The following is a 13,422-nucleotide window of genomic DNA, read 5'->3' on the forward strand; positions in this document are numbered from 1 at the left end:
GAAAACACCCCCAGCTTCGTGGGCCCGGATTCTGCTTGTTTCCAGATTGCAGAAGTGTTTGAGGGCACGGCTTCCCCACCACATCCTCCTGCTGATGCTGTCAAATCCTGATGAAAAGTCCTATGCATTCTCCATTCACGCTGACCTGAGCCTTCCCATAATGATTTCCTACATCAACGAACAAGTCTAGCATCACCTGGTTTATCAGAAGTGAGCAGAAGTTATCAGAACAATGTCATTTGTAAGGCCCCTGTGCTACCTGCAGGGACAGCATACAGTAGAGATAAAGGTAAGAAAGTAATAGCAAGGCCATCAACCCAAATCCGAGTATTTCTGGTCATTCGTTATCTACTTGTAAAAATGCACTCGCTGTCTTAATAAAAGGCCAGATAGAAATGACATACCTGGGAAAGGTTTGAGTTGAACAAGAGGCAGTTCAGTTCTCTGGAAAGACTGACTTGGCTTTGCGTTGTGGTCTCAGACTTCAGCGTGGAAGCTATCAGATGCTTGGCTGTGCCTTACCTTCCCCTAGGGGAACCGACAGGACCTTGCTTGGATGCAAAGCAGCGCGCATTGGTTCAGCTACCAGCACAGCAAAGTGCATTTCTTTCAGGAGAGCCAGTGGTTGGTCATGGCAGCTGTCCTGAGTTGCTTCTGCAGACATTCGATACTCCTGAAAGTACAGAAGCTTCATCTAACAGAGCGATCTTTTTTATATTTTACAACCAGCTTAAGAGAAAGCAAATAACAAATCCTATTTTAGCGAGGCCTATCCTGTTGATTTTAGCAGTGGGAATAAGGAAAACACTGAAATAAGTGCCAACACTAACAATCTTCCTGCCAGGAGTAAATATTACTGTAAAGATCAGCCTCGAGGTGTCCAAGCATATTTCAGAGGTTACTGAATTATGGTGTAATATAACATCATTGATACACGAGTGCCACCAAGCCTGCAAAGTGCAGCCTGTCGGTGACAGTCTGTGTGTGTTGCAGTTTGCCCTGTGGCCAGACTGAGCCCAAATCCCTTGGCATCTAGAAGAGGGGGTGTAGGTCTCCTAACAGAATTGGCACACATCTGCTTACATGTGCTTTGTAAATTGATCAAAGCTGCTACAACACAGGCACCTAATTAGTCCGTGTTCAGCCCACCCTTCTTCCCCTCCCCTAGTGCTCAATGAAGTACAGTGCCATTGCAGCACGGCTGCTACGTAAAGCAAGCACACAAACCAAACCGCTACACGTCCTGCCAGAAGAAACCTTTCCAGCTATCCCCTTACCCCCAGCACATGCCTTTTGCAGGCCTTGCCTCGTCAGACAAACTGAGCTTTACACGTGCCTCTGCAGTCCTCAACCCATTTTCAGGCCTAAAACCATGGTGATGTGAGCTCAAGCCATCACAGGATAAAGTTTTTTTCTTAAAAACAGTATCTCCATCTATGTTATGTAGGGTTATATTCCCCGTTTGGTGTGCTAGACACAAGAGTGAGATGATGTAGAGCTAGGGCTGCATAAAGTAAAGCACAAAACACCAGCAAGCTGAAACTTCTTTTTTCTTTTTGACAGTCACACAGCTATTTTGTGTTGTGATCAATCTTTCGTTGAGGCTGATGTGTCCTTAACAAATCCAAGCATAAGTACCCGTAAGTAAAAGCAGGACAAGAGCTGCTTTGCACACAACACCTGGAGCGAATGCCAGCAGCAGGTAAGCAAGCAACAAGGTCAACACCTCAGTGCCATAACATCAGCTAACTCTGGCCACTGGCAGCAATGGGACATGAGAACAGAGCCACAAGCCTCACAGAGAGAAACAGCTACCTGCAGCACTGACCTCAAGGTAATAAACCATGGGTATCATGGAAACAGCTTCACCCCAACCCAAAGAAAGCCCCAGAAGTGAAGAAGTAGAAATTGAATCAGGCATCATCCAGCGCAACCCAGCAAAAGCCTCTCCACACCCTGCTCTCTTGCCTGAGAATTGCAGAAAGTTATCAAGTCTGAGATCCCACAGAGCACTCTCATTTTATGCATGACCACGCACCTTTTAACCAAGAACTTCAATAAAAATCGACCTCACAACTTAGGGACTGCTCTGCGCGTACAGAGTGCAGCCAAATGGTGAGAGCCAGGCACTGGCTCTGCAGGACCGCTGGTGCCGGCCAGACACAGCCAGAGCGAGGAGCTGCTGGAAGGGATCTGGGCCTGGTGGGGGAACGCTGTCAGGTAACCAACGGGAGACCAAGAGATGCCCAAAGAAACCAGCACGCCCACAAAGGACCGATCGGACGTTATGGGAGCTTACCCAGCATGCCGACCTCACACAGCCACGCTTTGTCAAACAAGCTCACGTCATCCTCTAACCTCTAAGGCAGCCCTTGGCTCTCTGTCTCCTCTGGTAACAGAAGGGCTGGAAGCCACAGACACCCTTCCACCACCTGAACCAAGGCCAGAGACCTAGGTTGTTGGTTCACCTGGCCAAACTTACTACAGGAGGCCAACGTTCCTGCCTGCAGCATGAGTGGCACCACCGCCCAGCTCAGAGCTACTCATGCTGTAGCTGTATGTGGCACAGACAGCTCCCGGTGCTCCAGGTGGAGCTGGTGAAATGAGAACGGCAGCAACCAGCCGGCCATCCCCCCTCAGTGTGCTGCTGGGGGTCCCCAATCTTTTTGGAGCAGCAGAACCCCCTGGCTGTGAGCCCAGGAGAACAGTCAGGCTTTCCCAAGGGAGGTCAGCGCGTGGCTGAGAGGAAACAGGAATTGACGTGGCTGAGCACTCAGGTGAGAGTACCCAGGGCTTTCTCTAGCTCACTAGAAAGGATTTGGGATGGGACCTGACAGCAGCGGTATCCCACCCTCACTGCTCCACCAAAGGTTTGGCATCCACTGATTGTTTGCCTCGCAGCCAAAAGGCAGCCATCAGCACACCCCGGCACTTCCCCACACACCAGCTCCAACAGTAGCCTTTCCCTCGCAAAGTGGCGTGAGGCCCCTTAACATAAAACTCCTCCTTCTTCTGGTCTCCGGCATAACTGAAACGCACGGGCACAACGAGTCCGGGCTAGAGGCCTTCCTGCTCAGAGCAGAGCAACCCTCCTCAGCAGCGACTCGGGCACAGGCACGCCAGACACCATCTCATGAGGGACTTTGGCCTCTGTGAAACCGCCGCTCCACCTGCCAGCAGTAAGGCCTGAAGGACACTTGCCCGAAGCAAGCACTGCCTCAAGGACTGCCAAAGGAAACCTACGCAGGGAAAACAGCCCAATGTTTGGCACCAGACACGTATTTAACCACCGCAGCAGCCCAGTGAAGTGACCCAGGGACCCAGCAGGCATCAGGCTGATTTGGACATGCTGCATGGCTCTCCTGCACCACACACCTACGGATATGAACAGCCCCAACAAGCCACACAGCAGTGAGGAGTCCCCTTCTGCTTCCTTCTGCAGGGCCTCAGGGCCTTAAGGAAAGGCTGGTGCTGTTTCTTGTACTTGAAAGCTCCATTTCCAAGCACATGAGCCTTCCTTTCCCCTCCTAATTGCACTCGACTAAGCATCAAACACAAAAACCTGATATCCATGGGATTTATGCCCTAAATCAACTCAAGGAATCATCTGTTCCCAAGCATCAAAGCTTGCGGAGCACCTCAGGTAGAAGGCCTGACGCTCATGTAAACATTGGTAAACAAAATACAGAAATTTATCCCCATTCTCTGCCTTGGCCAGCCTGGGATTTTCATTTTGCTCTCATCACATGCTAGTACTAGATCCTTTACTGTCTGTGTCAGGACGGAGTACAGAGGCCTACAGTACGTCTGGATTTCAATGACTGGAAGTAAAGGAAATCTACTCTTTTGTAACAAATTCAGGAACACTGGTACCACAGGTAGACAGAGTACGTACATCTGCTTACTAAAAACATTTATTTTTATTAACAAGGAGAGCCCCGTGCTTCACTCTACTTGCAAAGGATAATGCAGAACAGAATGGGAAACTGATACCGTATAATCCGCGTTTCTTACAGTTACATGAAATCTACAGAAAACCTGTAACAGAAAGTGATATTCTGTCCTTTTCAACAAGGTTTAATGGCACTCGACAACTCTGAAAAGTAGGCTTGAATCCTTGTGGCTACAAAAAAACATTTTGACAGGAGTTTAAATCAGAAGCAGAAGATAAATTGTGCTTAAGGACCAGCCGTACCTGCTGGAGCAGAACTGGGAAAGCTTTGGCTAATCTAAGGACATTTTCAAGACAGCCCAAAAAATAATAACAAATGTCTTTAAATAACCTGTTTTAAAAACACCTTTAAACTGGCCTAAATCTACTGAACGGGTGCTGTGCAGTGATCGGTTCTGGCATGCGAGAAGGGCTGCAGCTCGGACAGGTAGGGCTGTGTGAGCCTCAGCACAGCGTGCATCGAGACCCCAGTGAGTGCTGCTCTTCATCACTGCGAACTCATTTATTGGTACACCGGCAACACTCACAGCCTGCAGAACTGCACAGAACCAATATGCACCGACTGACCCAAAAGGGTTTGAGCAGGCCCCTTGTTCCACTCCCCGAAGGCCGACCCTAGGAAGCAGGTACCAGGCAGGGTAGCCAGGTGCTGCAAGCCGACACTGGCAGGCACCCTGCTGCCAAACACAACTGGCTGTGTGAAGCCCAAACGCTTGGGAAGAACCAGACGGCACGTGTAGGGTAAAGGAGAGCCAGGCCAGCAGCTCCCAGCTGGACAGATAAGGCTCCTTCCTCAAGACATTTTCACCTCGCACCCATTTGAGTTTGAGATACACAAAGTTTGAGCCTGAAGCACCAGAAGACTGCCCAGCACCACCTGAACAACAAAGTTAGCCCCTTGCAATCACAAGCTATTCTGCCATAGCTGCGGGGCACGGCAACAGGCAGCAGGTTTGTGTCCTGCACTCCCAGCCCCAAAGTCCCCACCGTGACAGGCTGCAGGTCCCCTGTGTGCTGTGGGCCCGTGGGCTCTGGCCTGGCTGGACACCGGCACAGACCTGGGCTGAGGTTGGTGACAAGATGGCAACCCGTGAGTAAAGTCAGTCTCGTGGTGTAACCACTGCTTAAAGGCGAGAGCAGGACAAGGAATCCTGAGTGGATTAGGAGCCCTCTGCGCTTCATTATAGTCTCCCTGATGAAGGCAAAAAGCATAACTACAGCTGGAGGAGAGAGATTAAAAAACCTATTATAACAGTTTAATTATCTGTTATTATTGGATTAACATTCATTGCTGATCCAGGTGCTCCTCAAATAAATAGCTCAGGTGGTTTATAAGAGCATTGTTTTATTTTGCTGGTGAAAGACTTCTGGCCCATGAAACAAAAGCAGGAGTTTTTTTTCAAAGTCCGGTATTCAAACCAAAGAAAGCTGAAGCATGCACTCCACTTGCCCAGCTATTTTTTAATTATCTTTTTTTTTTTTTTTTTTTTTTTTGCCTACCCTGAACTTTTGAACTGTCGGCTCCTTTCAGCCAACCCTGTAAGTCCGGTGTCTCAAAGTGGTTTAAAAGTTTCTACATGTTTTACAGAAACAAGCCACCACTGGAAGGGGAGAGAGAGCCTGCAAAGAACCTTTAAATTCCCTGCGCAGGGAAATGATTGCAACCTAGGCTCCCATGTTCCTAGATGCCACTGAGCCCCCGCAAGGATGCACTCATGGAAACCTCCAAACACAAAGGGACGAGTCAGAGCTCTGAATCAACCATGATACACAGTAGTCCATACACTCCTTACCTAGCAGAACTACTTTTAGAACTGATATATATTATATATATATATATAAAATTTTGTTTGTTTGTTTGTTTCTTAAATGCCTGTAGCTGGCCCCTGGTTGGGCGGATAAGCAAAAGCAAGCCCCTACATGCCAGCAACAAGATTAAAAGCTAGAGCTAGTGTATCAAACAAAATTGCTCCACTTAAACTAAGAAAATTTCTCAGATTTTCATTCTTCTCGATCGTAAAATGCGCAGGGTGGACCATCACACAAACTGAGCTGTGGGGTACGGCTTAATAAAGCAAGCCCATTTGCATTATGAGACCCTTCATTTAAAACTCAGAAGGGAACGCTCAAGACACTTCTTTGAACTCCCGTGTACCACAAGCCACAGGAACAGCCCGACAGGACCCTGACACTGCCGCTGAGCTTTGCCCTCAGCAGCACCGTTTTGTTCCCCATAGCTCACAGCTTTGTCAGCAAAGCCCAGACGTTTTTCCTGAAACTGTGGGATCCTCCAGCAGCTGTATCAGCTGCTGTGCTCTGAGCTGAGCACAGAACAGCAAAGAAGAATGAGACAGAAGTGAGACCTGGAGCCAGAATTACAGTTTGTCTGCAGCCTGAACTAAAGCTCGCTTAACCCCGTGAGGCCGACGGCCTTGTGCAGATGCCCATCGGCTGAAGCAACAACTATCAGTCTGTCTCTCTTGAAATATTTCTTATTAAGTTCCCTTTCTGTGTCTTACTGCCATTAACTTTGCCACATTGATTTGATCAGCCTACTCCGTTTTTTTAAATGCATAAACCATGGAAATTGCCAGCCCTTTTTAAGCACCAAGCAGTGCAACAACCTTACCGCCTCCTTCCCTCAAGGTCCATTTGCACCTGGGTTGCCCAAAGGACACCCGTGGCTCTGGGCAGCAGCTAAGGGAAAAGCCCATGCTGCTGCCTTCCCCGAGTCCCTTCTCTGCCCCGTGGGGCTGCTGGGCCACCCCCATGGTTATACCCAGGCATAACACTGCTAGCACCAGGAAAACCACCAGCACGGTCAGTTTTATGTTAAGTTATGAACTGTTCAGCCTCTGACACCTCACCACCATCTCATGCATTTAACACAAGGCAAGGGGCAGGGAAGAGAGTTGTGCTGTCTTGCTCTGAGATACCTGCTGTGCCACCCAAGTACTGACAAATAAACACCTCCAAACTCAGTGAGTAAGGTCAGCTGGTTTTTTGAATCTATATTTTGACAGAAGAATAAAGTTTAGCAGTTTAAGACCAGGACGCCAGCAAGCCATGTCATGTGCCACAGGTGTCTCTGCTGGGCCCAGTCCTCCTCGAAGCATTTCTGAGTTATTTCAGTGTAAGCAAAAGGACTTGCCGAAGTCCCACATGAAGCACAGCAACATCCAAACAGCTCCCATCAAGATGTCTCCATCGGGAGCCCGCAACTCCGGCATTTATGCACAAAAGAAAGCATCAGGAACCCTGTACGAACTGGAGCAGAGTGCTCCCATAAGGTGATGTGCGGTCTCAGTCAGGACATCATCTGAAATATTGCTAAAAAATGTTTTTTTTTGCATAGCTTCAGAACATCCCTAACTAATGTAGCTCCAACAGATCCCCTGATGCATTCGATAAACTGTAGCAGAAGCATGGAAGTAATTTGCTTCAGACAGCAGAGAAATCACTATTTCATTATACCATTTTATAAAAATAACAGGCCTGACTGAGCCAATTGTCATGAACAGGGTTACCCTGAAATTTAATTTCAGGTAACTCCAGCATGCCCTGTATCGAGTCAGAAGAGCCTTGTTTCATCTGTTCTGTAAACTGGCTGCGTGAAGTAAAGGTGCTCCCAGAGGAATTATCCAGACAGAACGGACTCTGCAATTTGAGGTCACTGTCTCAATCTGAATAGATTTTCAATCGTATATGAGACTTTACTGTAAATACATTTTTTCCCCTGACTTTATTTATTTATTTTCTAATCTAAAAGTGCTCCCTGACTCAAGGCTTGCTGCTTCCCTAGATTGACCTCCCTCTTGCTGTTCCAGACAGCACAGAGCAAAGTCCACAGCCGTAGCAGGACCAGACCAGGGCTGCCTTCTAGTCCCACCTATGTCCCTGGGAGAGATGACACTCAGCAGGGGTGCAAAAGCCACTGCAAAGAGCAGGTCAGTGAGGAGCTGAAGCATGGGGAAACAAGATTTCCCTCCTGTCCCCAGCAGGTGTGTCTGGAACAGGCTGCCCTGAGAGGTTTTGAGCAGGGGTGAGACCACACGGTCCCCAGCGAACCCTTCCAACCTCAGCTGTTATGTGCTTCTGCCATCCACACGCAGACCCAGCTGCACAGGCAGTGTCCCCAGGAACAGCAGCTAGAGAAACACGCACCCCGACTGCAAGCAAGCTCTTTCTCCCACTAATGGTGTTGATGAGAGCTTGTGTCTTCCCTGACCTTGAAGCTGTGTTATCTGCTTTGGCTGGGAGAAGGCGATAATAGCTCCCGACAATGGCAAGAGTCAGCTCTGAGCCGGTGGAACAGGAAATCCCATTTCTCAAGCCCTTCAAAGCCTGCCAGCCTGCCTGGCACTGTTTCTCTCAGCAGCACTCAGCAAGATTACAGCACTAAAAATAACACACACAATAAGTCGTGCATTAAGGAGAAGAAAGGACTAGCCCTCGATGTGGGTTTCCCTTCCACTTGTGGCCTCAAGTGTCCCCAGCCAGTTGAACTGCTAGGGTTTTGTTCTCCAAATTAAGCAGGAGCTGCAGCTGTTGAAGTGGTTTTAAACAAAATAAGGAGATTAAGGGGTACAACAAAGAACTAAGATACTTCCCAGGTTTGAAACAAGTGTCTCCCTCCCCTCCCTGTTGTTTTCTATAATAAGAAACTCAGAACTAAATCTGATTCCTTACCAATCACTCTGCTCTTCTTTCCTGAGCTCAGGTACAATCGTTAGCATAAAATGACACTGAACAATGGAGTCCTGCAGACTTGCAAACAACAGACGATCCATGTGGTCATTCTGCTGCAGCACACAAGAAAACATCCAAGTCTGTTGGGTTAAGTCACTGTCTGAACCATCAGGAAGAAAGGCACACCTCCTAACAGTAGGCACCAGGATTAGCATGCCTGGAGGCCTTACACAGGTGTTGCTGTTTAACAAACACTGCCCTTCGCCTCTGCCTAGCATGAAAGATTAAAGCTCAGCCAGTTGTATCAGATCACTTTCATTAAAGCCAGCCTGAGTAGTAAGAAAATTTTCATGCATCACTTGCACGGCTTGGACAATTTGCATTAATGCTGTCAAACACCACTGACTTCTTTCTCAGCCCCCAAACAGACTGTACACTGACATGTGGCGATGTGAATTACCCTCATAACTACTGCCTCAGCTGCTTATTCGATTCATATACACAATTTATTGCTTATATAGCACATGTCATGTACTGGTTCAATTAATAACAGTTCACCTTGAGCATAAATGCATTTTTCATGTACGCGTTACCTAAACAAACTTCATATGCAAGTGTGCGCAGACAAATAGAACTTGTCAACTGCTGTCTTACACACTTCCCCTGCCTTCAGCTTACACTCAGAAGGTTGTTTGTTGTGCTGTTCTACATAGAAAATTAGAGAGATGAAGGTTAAATGTAACAAGTGTTTTAGGTACCAGGCCTGAGCTCTCAAAGAGAACTGGAGAGGTGCAGAGCTCACAACCACAGCAAATGAGGGACATGTGTCACGGCTGCAGGCATTTTAGCAGGCAGCACCTGGGGGGGCTGGATGAAGACAACTGCCAGCCCTGGCAGCAGACCTCTGCCACAGAGGCATTCCAAAATCCTCTGCTGCCTTTACTGCTTGCTTTCTGACTTAAGCTACAACAGAAAAGGGTCTTTTGCAGAGAAGAGGTTAAATATAAACGCCTTTCACTCTAAAGCATGCTCTCTCCTGTGCACTAAGGATGACAATAAAACATCAGGCAGCTAGAGAGCAGGTTAAATGTGACCAAATAAGAAGGCAGAGTGAACGTGGGTAGGCCCTAAGCAGGAGGCCCTTTGCTTTACAAACTCATTGCTCTCTATTTAAAGCTTTCAGAGACCATCATTAGCAATAAAAGGGACCATAATTACTTCTAGAGACACAAAAAGATCATACAAATTTGTGTATATTTCTGAAAACATGGGAAAAGTGAAACGTTTAAAAGCAGCATGGATCTGCTGCCACATTGCTGTTAAATCCCACTGGCCTGTATCGTGCCCTGGTCCAGCAGCTCCTTCCTGCTCCAGAGCTGCGAATGCCACAGCTAGAGCCCAGTTCCGTGTTTCTGGTGCCACACAGCCCAAACCCTGCAGCATTTGTGATTCCCTTCATTTTTGGATTGCGGCCATCTTCTCCACTGCTGCTGCTGTGGGCCCCCTCCCCTCAGGTTTCAGCAGACCCATAAATCCCCACATGCTACATAAACACTGTGGCTTTTTTCAAGCCAAGAGCTTATTTTTTGTGAATAACACTGCCCTGATGGGCACACTCCCAGCCCTGCTGCTCCCCACCGGCGCAAACGCCTCAGGGGCCTCCTGCGCTCCTGTGAGCCCCCTCACGGCACCCCGGGAGTTGCAAAGGGCCGAGACCCTCACCTCACCTCACCTCATGACACTCACCTCACCCAGGCACTTTCTTCTTGCTGCCATGTGTGCACAGGACGACCTGGAGGAGGTGCTTGTCCACCCCGTGCTGAGCAGGCCGAGGTGGCGGTGGTTCCTCAGTTCCTCAGCCTTCCGCAGCAGCCGGAACCTTCCGGAACCCAGCCCTCAGAGGCATGGCGGCAGCCCAGGCCCAGCACCGCCTCACCTCACGGCCGTGTGCCGATGCCCAGCAGCAGCCGTGCTGTGTGGGTGCCCCCTTCCCTCCCTGGCACCCCGTCCTGTGAGCCCTCAGAGCCTGGAGCTGTTCTGGAGCAGTGCTGCCAGCGCAGTGATGGGGGAACATGAGGTGCTGGGGCTGGCTGTGGCCAGAGACATCCAGAGAGGTGCCAGCCGACCTCTGAGCCCGCAAAGCGAGCGGCCAGGCTGGGGGGAGCCCAGCAGTTACAAATACAGCATTAATGAGAATACCCTGAGGTTGTTAGAGGGGCACAAGCCAGCAGATGCCCAAACCGACCAGCAACACAGCCCAAGGCGACCCAGGGACGTACCTGCAAAGCTTTTTCAAATGTGTCTGACTGAGAGAGTGTTTCAGGCAGGGAGGGTGGAGAAATCCTTCCTATGCTAAATCTGGAAGCAATGTGAGAAGCTCAGGTTAGAGATGAGAACAATCACCAGCAGCAACAGTTTTTGGTGCAGAGGTTTTCTTCCGGACCAGATCTGGGGGTTTTCATTTTCCCTTAATTTGGATTCACCTTTTTCAGTACACTGCTGTGAAAACCAGACCAATGGGGCTGACCTCTGCCCGTGCACAGTGTGCTGGGCAGGGACGCTAGGGCACGCTGGGTGCAGCACGTGCAGACCCCAAAACGCTAACGGGGTGATGTTAATTCCACAGCCAGGAGGATGCTGCCTCGCACATGGGCCATCTGCTTCTGCTTCGGCATAGAAAGCAGGGACATGGTACTTACCAGGTTCGATGTTGGTGTGAGGAGGTTCTTTTTCATGGACATAAACAAGACACTCAACAGATAGTATCTTTACTGAATGAATTTATTGGTTTTTGAACTAAAGTTGCTCACAGTTATTTAACAAGGGATACATCAGATTTTTTTGTCCATTTTAAACCATTAAATAATGTCAGTTTGTGTCTGTATATGTGTGTGTGCGCGCGTGTGTGTCTTCAAAGTACAAAATAGGAAGGATAACAAGAGGTATTGCTTTCATTTATTCTTATATCTTGTGTAAGTAATCCCCTTCCTGCTTGTACCACATGGGTTTTGCTGATATAGGTATTTTTAAATTATTATTATTATTTTGTATTGAAATCCCAGCCTTTTGTAGAGGTACAATGTAACAGAAGCATCAAAATCTATACACAAGGGAAGAGAAAAGAGGGAAAAGAAGGACGGGGGTGATGGGAGGGGAGCTTGGAGGAGAAGTAGAGAGAGGGTGGAGGCAGGAAAGACAACGAAAGCAAAAGAGACTAATTTACAGCAATGTCATGCAATTAAAACTGCCCCCCTCTCCTGCACCCTTGCCTCCCCCCCTCCCCAGCCATCACCCCCTGGTGTCTGACATGCACACAGCAATACGAGAGAAAAGGTTCAGAATAGGGAAAATAAATAAATAAATAAAACCAAAAAATAAAATAAATCCCTCCCATTTGGGGGAATGGGGAAACGGGGCCAAAGTCAAAGGTCTTTGCCCCACTTGTGTCTTTAAAAATTCTTTTTAATCTTCAAACCTATGTACAAGTAAAACTGGTCCAAGAAGGGGAAAAATGATGAAAAAAAAACAACAACGACAACAACAACAAAAAAGAACTCATCCAACATTATCATTAAAAAAAATAATCTTGCGATACAACATACACCCATAGGAACCCAACGAGCAGCAATCGAAGGTCATAAAAGAGCTGAACACTAATGCTAAGCCTACATTCTTAAAATCTCAGTCAAGAAGTATTTCTTACTGTGTTTTGTCTTCCACGCGTAAAACCACGTTTTTTTGTTTGTTTAACCTTTGAGCTTGGGCCAGAATAAGTTACACTTGGTCACGTAACTCTTGAGGAGGAGGAAAAAAGGCAGCAATTCTTCTTTCTCAAAGTCACAAGATGAACACTTACGGGGTTTCTGTGCCTTTTTTCCCCCTCCTCCACAAAATAAATAAGAATCAATGTTGCCTCTACACAGTTATTAAACAGAAGATATATCTAACAGCTTATTTTTTTAAATATATATATATGTATATATAAATAACCAAGACCTAGTAACTGAAACACAAAAAAAGGTCCCCATCCACCCAATCCCACCCTCCTCCCCTTCAAACAAAAACAAAAACAAAAAAACAAAAACAAAAGCAAACAAACAAAAAAACAAAACAACAAAACAAAACAAAACTTTATAAAAATATCTTGCAGTAATTTTTAAAGTTTACAGTAGCTTCGTGATTAAGTCTCCCATTGCCCTGACTCCACCTTGTCTTGCTCAGATGAACTAAGTGCCAGTGATTTGCACACACACACACACAGGAAATAAAACCCAAGATAAGTCTCTTTTCTTCCTCCTCTTCGTCTTCTTTTTTTTCTTTTCTTTTTTTTTCTTTTTTTTTTTTTTTTTAGAAAAAAATCACCCAAGCCAACAAATGAAATCAGTAACTTAAAGAAATAATAATACTGATATCAATGCAGCACTAGCAACACAACAATTGCCTCTAAATGCAGGGTGTGGTGGAGGATCCAGCTGGTGGAAGAAGGTCCCAGCACGGTGGCACAGTGGCAGGGAGCTGACAGATGGGGAGGAAGGTGTCGAAGGAGGAACAGCAGTAGCAGCAGCGGCAACTGTGCCTGGTGGTGGGAGAGACAGTCCTTGGCAGAGTTGTGTCCCTCTTCTTTGCTACCAGAAGTTGCCTTTTCCCTAAGTTTTAATGTTTTGTTTGTATGTGTTTATTCATTTAACCCCCTCTCCCTCCTAAGTTTACTCCTTTCCCCTTCCAGCAGGTCAAAAAGCAAAATTATACAGTATAAAAAAATAATAAAAATTCTGTGTCTA

Source organism: Aythya marila (genome assembly GCF_965140915.1).
Source record: "Aythya marila genome assembly, chromosome: 5".
Taxonomy (NCBI): Eukaryota; Metazoa; Chordata; class Aves; order Anseriformes; family Anatidae; genus Aythya; species Aythya marila.